The sequence below is a fragment of the Mycetomoellerius zeteki genome, unplaced genomic scaffold (assembly GCF_001594055.1).
Source record: "Mycetomoellerius zeteki isolate Tzet28-1 unplaced genomic scaffold, Tzet1.0 scaffold298, whole genome shotgun sequence".
NCBI classification, from domain to species: Eukaryota; Metazoa; Arthropoda; class Insecta; order Hymenoptera; family Formicidae; genus Mycetomoellerius; species Mycetomoellerius zeteki.
This window is the reverse complement of record NW_017257280.1, coordinates 68,872-80,299: the sequence shown is the minus strand read 5'-3', so window position 1 is coordinate 80,299 and position 11,428 is coordinate 68,872. Positions and strand designations below refer to the sequence as shown.

The window sequence follows — 11,428 nt, the reverse complement described above, 5'->3', positions numbered from 1 at the left end:
TGAAAAATAATTAGTTTATTAGCATCGGCGCTCGAGCCGAGCACTTTATCGTCTGAAACATTGTTTAAATAATTTGTTACTCGCAAGTTTTTGGTACCAAAATGTTCCTTGGAACGTATACTATCGAAATATCCCGTTTCCGATTTTGTTGCTAACCCTAACACATGAAAAATCATTTGTTAAATTTTCCCAATATCCTTTTTGTTGATAGATATTATATGAATTCTTTCTATTGTAACATCCATCCGTCCATCCATCCATCCGTCCGTCCGTTCATCCGTCCGTCCGTCCATCCGTCCGTCCGTCCATCCGTCCGTGCGAGTAACAAATTATTTAAACAATGTTTCAGACGATAAAGTGCTCGGCTCGAGCGCCGATGCTGATAAACTAATTATTTTTCATGTGTTAGGGTTAGCAACAAAATCGGAAACGGGTATATTTCGATAGTATATGTTCCAAGGAACATTTTGATACCAAAAACTTGCGAGTAACAAATTCTATACATGTAAATTTTGGTCATAACGTTGCGACGCGCGACAATGCAGTTTTGATTATTTATCGGAATTTGTTTAACAATGTGATTTTTTCGATATTTCTTTGCACTATCCTAGAGCAACAAAAAAGCAACAAAATCTGGTGCATTTGTTTTTTTGATATCGCAGCTCTATATCCATTTTTTCATTATGGGGGGGTCCAGCTTTATATTAACCTGGACCCCCCCCATTTTTTTTTATTGCTGCTAAACGGTTGGAGCAACAAAATTCGCTCTAGAGCAACTAATTAGCAACAAAAGAGCACTAAATTTTTGACCTATCGCGAATTTGATTTTCGATGGTGGGGGGTCCAGGTTAATGGGGGTGACCAGAGACCATTTTTCTCAGTGTACTAATGCATTTAATTTTAATCTCGGTTCAAATAATTTTTCACCTTAGTCCCAATTTTACAAATATAAGATTAACTTTAATTTCGGTTTAATTTACTATCTATCTCTTTTTTTAATTTTCAGATTTAGAAAAGGAAAAATCTTACAGAGTAAGTTGAACCGAGATTAAAGTTAATGTAGAAACAAACATTATATATTATACTCAATCTCGATGCTTTACCTCTTATTATTTAAGATCTCTACAAATAATGATCGTTATTATCTAACGATCGTTATTGACGCAAAGAATCATTAACTCTTTAATTACTCGCTAAATACTTCAATCCGAGCAATTTTATTCTCATTCGTATTATTTTATAAGGAAGAATGAGTTATAATATATACATGAAACTGGCTTCTATCACTCTTTTTCATAAAAAGATTGATTGTTAAATTCTTAAATCTGTCTAAAAGCGAGAGAAGTGATCGTGCTGTATCCGCGTATATCTTTTTTTCCACGCGTGTATATTTGGGAGTTAACATCTCCATTCGGCACATTCCTCGCGAAAAAAGGACGAGCGGATTATCGACGGTGACAATGCCAAATCAGATATGTATCTAGACAGAATTCATGGGTGCCTCGTTGCACATCTTAATCGCGGAAGTTTCCTTTCTTTTTCTCTTTGGTCAGGATCGGTGTCTTCACGAAGAGGCTGCACCGCTGCGCTTATCTTGCTCTCGCTATTGGAAGCTATCGGTTGGGATGTAGAGGCTGACTCCGGGCGAGTCTGAAAAACGCGACCTACCCTCCCTTCCCCATTATCTCTCATAGGTCTTCGTCTTCCGCCACTCGATTTATCTCGAAGCTCGCCTCACCGGTTTCCGACCGTTTACCCGCTTAATTTATTTCCCGTATCTCTTGAAATCTTAATAACGTCGTGCATCCGAGCTCGAAAGCATAGGGGAACCAGAGAGGACTCACCTTGCGGATTTCTGCGGATACTGTCTCCTCAGGCAAATTGGCACGTTCCCGCCGCCATGGTCGATGGATACTTCCGCCTTTTCGGCCGCGCGTCCGCCGTGCTATCACGTCCTCCGCGGGAAACTGCTGAAAGGGTAAATGCATCGAGGGTGATTAAGAGAGATTCAATTAAAAAAATCGAGTATATATGTATAGATATTTATGTGTATGTAATTCAAAACTAATCATTATTTATAATATTAATGATTTATGCAATACAGAACTATCTTCATTACGAATTATCATAGATACTCATCTTTAAAACTTTTAGAGTGAATCTCACTTTGGAGAGTGAAATGTCATTCTTAAAGATAAAAAATTGAGTCACTTAAGGCTGTCTCAATTGTCACACTTTAGGGTGAAACTTCACTCCAAAGAATTTAGAGAGTACACATCTTTCTAAATCATAAAATAATTTTTAAAACGCTGTAACATCTAAACAGTTTATTAAATTAATACATTATTTACTCTCCATTGGCAATGTTGGACTTTGAAGATAGTAATCGATTTCTTTAATTGTAAAATTGTCAGATAAATTTAAATCTGTAAAAAATAAGTATATATTATAGTAATAAAATACAATTCGACTTCTATGATGGTAACTTGTTATTAAATTTTTCACAAGTATATAAGAATTTGTTCAAATTTTTATACAATTCAGAACAATATAGTTGCTGACGGGATGCAAAATTAGATGTAGCCGATAGACGGAGAGTAAATAGTGGCTAATATAATATCCAAAACTCGTGATGAAAAAAAGACTGTGACCAATGGTGGTCGAACGAGTCGCGTGAACGAAGCTGCGATAAGTGAGACCGTATATCATTCATCTCAAATCTGGCTATCATCTAGTACATGAGAAAAATCGGTCGATGAATCGTCCCTTCAATACTTTTATAATTTGACTCACACACATATTTATAACATCCTTATCTTTGATTATATGTTTAAGAATGTCTTATCGTGACATTTATATATTTCTTAAACCACCTAAGTTTTTGTCGACTTGATATAATGACTTGGGAAGTCAACGATCTCGAGGATCTCGTAAGGATTGTAGGTTTGGCATTTTATAGCTCTCTTCAAAAAAACAGTGCAGCTGTTTGAAAACAGATGCGCAAACCAATCACGTTAATTAATAGCTTCTCGTTCAGCCGAGAATCTTTAGCATTTTAATCTACGACTAAATATGTTGCATTTCTTTTTTATTATAAGCACACTTTGATTTTATTATTAAATATTTTATCATGCTGAATACTTAAATAATTATTGCATTAATATATGCATTAATATATGCTAAACTTCAAATGTTTAATTTTTTAAAATTACCAATTGAGTCATTTAGATGAGCACAATGCACTTTCGTATAAAATTAATGTATTGTTTAATAATTCGAAATAAACGTAAGAAACATTTCAATTTACATTCGATTTGTTAAAAATATTCAGGGACTAAAGGCCACGCAGATTTATTTCTGAATATGCAAATTAAATTTATTCCGCCTTGTGATTTCGAGGAAATCGTAAATTTGCTAAGTCGAAACGCTCGCGTGTCAAAAGTCGCAAGCTGCATCGAACTCGTTGCTTATCCCTTTATTTAGTCCTCTTAATCTCATTTTTACGACGCAAATTGTTGAAATCGTCTTAAATCCGTCGTCTTATGTCGCTTTCACCCTGCATCTGCTAAAACTCGTTTCTTCATGTATCTGATACCCAATTCATGTTATATTTATGTGATTTCATGTACTGTTTTGGTTACTGATTCAATAGATAATACTCAATAAGAAAAAAGTTAAAGGAAAAAGAAAGCAAACAAAAATGTAAACAATGATTTGCTTATATTTAAAACAAAATAAAAAAATACAATGATTTGCTTTCAAAACTATAAAAAGGATATTTTAAATAATAAAAATTGTCTAACAAGCTTTAATTTTTAAAAGATTGTTAATGATAATGCGTAACAGATAATATGTCAATATCATTATTCATTTTTATAATGCTGAAAATAGCAAATCTTGAAACAATGATGTAAAAAATTTTTGAAAATTTTTTATTAACAAGCTAATACGAAACATTGAGGACAATTTGATAAGAGACGTAAGTAAATTACTCAAAATCTGGATATATCGAAATAAATAGTATTTTTATAACAAATTTAAAATACATAAAAATCTTGACGCGCTAAGATTAGCATAGTTATTTAAGGGTTGTTTATATCGAGTACTCGATTAGAGGGTAGTGGCAATAGAAACATGAAGCGGTTGAATTTGCATACAGATCGCAACTGACAGTCGGGCCTCAACGCTATAATATTTATGAGATACGACTTCCTTCGATTGTTTGTAAGTAGCTACGTGTAAGTAACACAGTCATTCTACGTTCTTCGATAATAGTTTCGCGCTGCTAAAATCGCTGATAAGTTTTGATGATATAAATCATAAATTAATGACAGAAAGTAAATCGCAAAATTATTCAAAAATAAAAAATTATCAATTAAATAACAGTAAGTGAAAAGTGAGTAAAGCATATCGCATATCATAAACAACTAGTTCATTAATGAAAGTATAAAAAATATTTGTAAAAAAGTTTTTAAATAAATGCTTGCAGGTGCACACAAAACGTAAAAGTTAAATTAATATAAAGAAAAAAATCTACGTACCAATTAAAAATTTGATCTTATTAATGCGATATTGATGATAAACAACATGATGCTAGACGCGATAATTCGAGCGAATCAATTAAAGTTTGCGGGACACGTTTATGAATATTCCATGCACGAGATTCATCGATTACAGCGCTACTCGATACTTCTTCCCGAGCTTCATCGGATGAATAATCGCGTCCTTTATTTAGCGCTCGAGGACACGTTACCCGGATGATTTATAACTGGAACATAAGATTTAATTTCCATCGTCGATTACCGACACAAAGTTAATGTGTCTATTAAGAGAGTACTCGCACGGTGCGGCCAATCGAAAAAAATTCTAACCGCAAGACAGATTGCGACATTACCCTTGATTAATGCGCGCTAGAAAATTCACGCGAGCATTACGAGCGAGGTAATCGAATCGTCGCTCTATGTCGTAATCAGACCGGTTGTGTCGATTTAATAATGCATACAGAGAGATTGTATCAAATTTTACAGGAAATTTCTCCTTGCAATCTGAGACACTCTTCGTAATATTTTTTTATTTTTATTTTGTAATTTTTCTATATCGTTACATTTTTCTCTCTATGTACACATTTCTGCGATTTTTTATTTCTGTAACAGTTTTACTATTAATAGATTGTATTCTATTCCGTATCCGCACGGTCGTGATAAACTTTGTTTATCACGATATAAAAGTGATATAATTCGAAAATATTTGCCTCTATCAAATTTATTGCTACAATACCTTTAGATAATTCTTGCTGTAATTCTCTTTCGAGTCGGATCCAAGCAAGCGAGAATGAACAAACACGAATAAACGATTTGCTTCAGTCATGCTCATTGAACTAAGTTGTTCATTCATTTATTCACGCCCGCTTGCTTTAGAGAAGTCAATAATATTATTTCGAATATCGTAATAGGAGCGTCATTAAATTTTAAATCTGAGCAAGTAAATTAACCACAATTTACCATGATTATATTCTCACGAATTGTACAATATAAGATTCTCTTTTCTTTTGAAATTCGTCTCGGTTTTCGCATCTCTGTCACATGGTCCGTCGTTTAGAATCAAGGATCGTCGGAGCGACTGCCGGAGCTTGTGTATTGCGGTTACGCAAAGGTGCATAGGCAATGAAATGCAAACAATGCTTTCTTAACGTGAGTTAAAACCGCGCCGTGCACCGTGCGCGCCAGAGATGCACCTCCTCTTCGATCGTAAACAATAATAACAATATTTGTGTCTGCGGCACACGTGAAACGTGCACACGTAGGTATCCCTTTCGCTCGTCTGTATGTACGTGTGGGCACGCGAGCATATATACAGCAGCATAATAACTCTGCGGCACATAGGCTCTTTCTTATTACTGTGTTTCTTATTACAATGTATGCGTCTAACGTATGCATTGTGATTTGAAAATAAAGCCAGGTAGCGTGTTCGGAAGATTATTTATCTCTCAATGAGATTGTTTTATTCGTAACGTAAAACTTTGTTAAGACGAAACTCTTGTTTCCAAAATGGGACGTTGGCTCTTAATGGGTTAAACCCGTTAAACAAAAAGTTGGAGTAGTCGGGGTACCGCAGAAATAGCTTACAGCACTATGCGTTTGTTTGTATGTGTCTCTTTGTGTACGTAGTGTGTGCACACACCAGTATGAACACGCACACAGCGCGTCGGTCCGCATTCCACGAGTGGAACAACCGGTACACCACGATTCAGCGGCTCTCATCCGCGACGATGTTGTCCGCCGACAGAAGGAGCGTTATGCAACGAACGAAGAAGTCAGTGGCCCGGTAAATTCGCGGAAGATGTGAGGTGGCCTTCCGGGTCTCTCTTACTTTTCTTTTCTTTCTTTTTTTTTTCGCGTCTCTCTGACCGCTCGCGCGCGCCCTCGGTCGAAATCGAAAGTCGCGCACGAAAAAATCGAGAGATCCCTTCGATCCTGATGACGAACTCTCCCGCGAGAGTGCCCTGATAATAAAATGCAGATTCCACGGTTCACTCATGATTATAATTCCCTGCAAGTGTATTAAACGATCAAGCTTTTTTGCTTAAATGTTTTTATCGAAAGGTTCATAAACGCGATTTAATATATGTCCATTTCTACCAATGTAGATTAACTGTAATCTAATCAAGGTAAATTAACTGTAAGTTTAATTAATTTTTTTATCCTTTCTTAATTCTTAGAACTAGAAGTTGATCTGTATATATTGGCAGAAACGGGTAGTCATGTAGACTTTGATAATTATAATAAGCAATGTTTGGAGAAGGAGATCAATGAATGGCATAGAGTTTGATAAACGTATATTCTTTACAAATCAGTGAAAGTTTAAAGTTTATACGGTTAACGGCGAAGACATTTAATATATAATGAAAAAGACATGTACGTTTGAAAGGGAAACATGAAATAATGAATAATTCAAAATTAGACCAACCAGAATAAATCAATTAACAGAAATAATCCTATTTTCGGTTAAAGTGAATCTTAGTGCTTAAATATTTCAATGTGAATTTATTTGAAACAATCAAATCTAAATATAAACGATATGACAACTCAAGCATTCCTTGACCTTTATCGAATATCCGCTACATAATTTTAATCCCGAAGACAACCGCATTAACAAAAATTTCCGATAAAGATAATAAATGCAGAATTATTTTCAATACTGCTTTTTACTATTAAGAGTCGTTTTCTCGAAAGTAAAAACTCTAAACGTGCAATCTTTATTCAATTCCCGGCTCTCTTAATCGATTATAAATCTCCATCGCGGTGCAACACATGCAATGACGGCTGTAACAGAGGATATATAAAGATTGTTCCGGTAGGTACTCCGCGAATTAACGATACGCGATAGGGCAACAAAGTCACGAGCCGAGACAATTGCATTTATTGGCAATATCGACGATAATGTAACGGTATCCGCTATCGCGAGAGGATGGGCGGCGAGCATGGGCGCAACGGTGCAACCCTGCATTATGGCAAAAGCAGAATGTTCGTGTGCGCATCTCGTTTCTTTCGGTATGGGATATATTCCGCGAATGCACGTGGTCGCCGCATTTATCCCTTGGATGTAACGCGTTCGCGGAACTCGTCCACAGTGTACCGAGATATCGTTTACGCGAGAGATCATCTAGGAAATAACGTAGTCAATAATCAATAATTCAGAGAGCGCTGAAAAATTTCTTTTAATTTCGAAAGAATTTCATGCTGCGGTGGTTTTAATCAATTTTAATGGAATTTATAACTGATATTATCAGATCGAACGTTATGTTTTTTATACCTCTTTTTTTTCATATAAAAATACCGATAACATTTTTTTTTATTACTTCACAGCGTATTATAAACATGTATGACAATCGAATGTATAAAACGCGATTCGTTATGTGTGTTAAATTGTGTGCAGTGTGTATCAGAAATTATATGAATACTAAGTCTCCGTAGAGCTGATATCGCACGACTCGCATCGAGCATCGTTGATTATCTCATGAATGTGTCTTTCGACACGCTCAGAGAGCTGCTTTTCTTTTACTACGGTGTTAAATCCGCAATGCTCATTCTCTCATCCACCGATCAATACCGCGTGAAATCGAGATGGAGATCACCACCGCATTGAACATCTCGATATCGCGACCTGCGGTTAGAACAAAATTACGAAACGCCAGACGTAAAACACGGATGAGAGCGAAATTACGCAGGAAAGCCGGACGAAATGTGAGAACTGGTTAAACATGTTCGACGAGCAATTTTCTAAGCACTGCGAATAAAATAAAGGCATGCAAAAGTACAGTCCTCACTTCAATATACAATTCTTGATTGTTCAATGACTTTTATTATTTTGCATTAATTTACAAATTATATTAGAATAAATGAAGTTTTTCTTAGCGCGAGAAGGTTTCTAATCATTCTCTCTAAAATGTTTAGAGTGAATAGTTATTCTGAAGAGTGAAATCTCATTTTTAAAGATTGAAAATTGAGTCACACAACTCTCTTTTTAGAATAATGAGATTTTATTCGAAAGAATTTTGAGAACTTTTAATAACTATTCAGAGATAATGTTAATTATAATTATTAATAGTATCGGTATTAAAAGTACACGTTTAGCAAGTAGCCAGCAATTTATCGTTAGCACGCACAAATAACGAGATATCTAGCAAAAAATTAGCAGCGTCACCGTACACGATTCTATCGAGTGTATGTATCTAACCCACCGGTTGATTTACGGCCGGCAACGAGGGCGCGTTGAAATTATCGTACGAAACTCTGGAGCGCGGGATGAGCAACGGGGTGAACGCGCCGTCCTAATTCCCAATTCCGTGGGCCACCCGCTCGCCTCGCGAGGAAATTACTTCGGGGACACCCGGTGCATCTAAATTTCTGGCTTGGCCGTGCTTCGGGCTAGGCCTGAACCTGAGTTTCTGATTTATGTAGGCCCCCAGGGGGAGTCCAGTTGCCAGGTCTCCTCTCCCGACACAGACGCGCCGTGTTACATACGTGCATGCAGCGTACACCGTGTACACCGGTAGAGGTGCACTTGGCCGCGCCTGTAAGCCTGTATATGTGCACACGTACATATCGTACATAGTACATAGTGTCCCGAGCATCCAGTACGTAGCCGCGTTTAAGATCGCGCGTGGGTGCAGATTTCTATACCCCCGCGGGATGGATGCACACTCGCGACTTTCGAGCGCGATGGTCACTCGTTTGTTCATCGTGAGAAATGAAAACCATTGCTGAGGCGTGTCGAAACGAGGGACGCGCTGATGATTTCCATCGAGTACTTTGACGTTAGATCGCGATAGAACAGTGATGGTTAATTGTTGAAACGCCGCCTCGTTAGGAGATCTGTACAGGAGAGAAGATTTTCTTTTAAAATTTACCCTGAAAATATGATAGTTGTGGTACAATACAATATTTTAAAGATTTTTACCATGCACTTCAGTAAAATTGATCAAACTTATTTTATACTTCATTGTAATTTTATTAATGAATGAGATTTACATTAAAATTCTTCGAAATACAATGTTGTCCCACGCTTGTCATATTTTCAGGGTAAATTCTAAGAAAAAATTCTCTCCATACGTTCACCGAGAAAAATTTCTGGTTGAAAATGAACGAACCAGAAGATTCGAATCATATCGATCAGAATTCTGGCTAGAATTATAATAGATTCAACCCCAGAACATTTTAATTTATTCATTTTCAACTAGAATTCCAATGCGACCAGACTCTTTTTCAAATGTTTACGAAAGAAGATCGGCACAGCCGTAAAAAAAGTGAGCCACATACGCAAAGTGCGTGATTGGAGATCTTACGATGAGAACGAGTGTCAATAAATTCGAAAACGTGTATTAAGATATAACATTATTGTAGAAATCTTCTGTATTAATGAAAAAATCTCTCTTCGCTCTCTTCGTTTTGTCAGAACCGCTTTATACAAGATATTTTAATCGACAAAGCTTTAACCTGCGTTTTTTTTTCATAAAATAAACTGTATGCAAGTTTTAATAAAGTATAAAATTGAGAAAGCAAATAATTTTTATCAGTATAAAAAATACCGCTTCAATTAAATATTGAATTCGAAAATTAAGATTGGGCTACAATATTTTAATATTTTAAACATTGAAGTATTATACACAAGTTAAATGGATTGTTAGATTCACAAGGATGACGTTTAAGCTGCATATAATCAAAAAGAAGCGATGTTATCTATCTCGTTTTAAAGATGGCATGTACACGTAAATACATAATGCACACGTTGCCGCGAAATACAAGACATGATTATACTTATGCATCTTCACGCAGCAAATTGCAACGTGAAATTATAGGTACACGAAGTTTATACAATAAAGATTAATGTACGCGATACGAACTCTTGCGGTAACACTGAGGGAGCCCTACCCTTAAGATAGCGTAAACGCGGTTTATATACTATATACGGGATGCACTTGCAACTTGTGCATCGCGCAGGTGCATCGCGGCACTGAAAAAGTGGCAATTTAAACGACGAAATTCACAAGCCAGTGAATAATTAAAGTTGCAATTGCGCTATGTCCTACTTTACGTTCCTAGTTTGCGTACGCTAGAAACAAGGCCATTCGAGTCGGCCAAGTTTTCTGTCAAACGTCTGAATGCAGTAAATGTATTAACATTTAAATATTCTATTAAAAATACGCGTATCTTTACAAAGCAACCGATTACAGATCTCGCGAAAATCGTGTAACATAAAAGATACTGAGAACAATTTCCGGTTGAAAATGAACGGAGGAGAACTAAAACATTCTGATTACATCAATTAGAATTCTAATTATTTCAACTAGAATTATGAAAGGTTTAACCAGAATTTTAATTCAACCGGATTCTTTTTCTAATATAATTAATACCTGTGTGACTAATTATCTGTAATTTTATCTTATTTATTTGAATTTGCATCACATGAATCGTGTCTGTATAACTTTTTCCGACACACATTCAGTGTCCAGATGCTATATATTTTTTAACCTTGATTTGCATTCCGCGTGGACTTTCCGCATGCGTGTGCTATATAATAATTTTCACGTAGTAGACACACGTACATACACACGTATATTCCTTGACAGTTCACATACCCATGTTAAAGTCTCGCGTTAAATATCTACCGAGCTAATGAAACCGCCGTATTATATCTTAGATTAAAGGCATTGAAGTAGCGTGAATCATGTGTAGCAAGCATGAAGTTATTTTATTCCATTGCTTTAATAGCTCCAATTTGTAAATGTTTGCAAATCACAGGGTATGAAGAGATCATAATTGCAATTTTTATGTTATAATATATCGAATTAAAATGATCTAAGATGGAGCGAGAAAGCAAGGCTAGACAAATTTTGGTAATTCACAGAGAGAGAACCAAAAGTAAAATA

General features: G+C 36.0%; 1 protein-coding gene across 1 annotated transcript in view; it reads right to left on the bottom strand.

Moving 5' to 3' along the window:
* Window positions 1–11,428, bottom strand: part of Ntan1 (N-terminal amidohydrolase 1) — a 59,340-nt gene that overhangs the window by 28,866 nt on the left and 19,046 nt on the right. The window contains exon 2 of the mRNA XM_018450807.1: window positions 1,845–1,970. The gene's annotated coding sequence lies outside the window, so the exon portion shown is untranslated. The remainder of the gene's footprint in view (window positions 1–1,844; window positions 1,971–11,428) is intronic.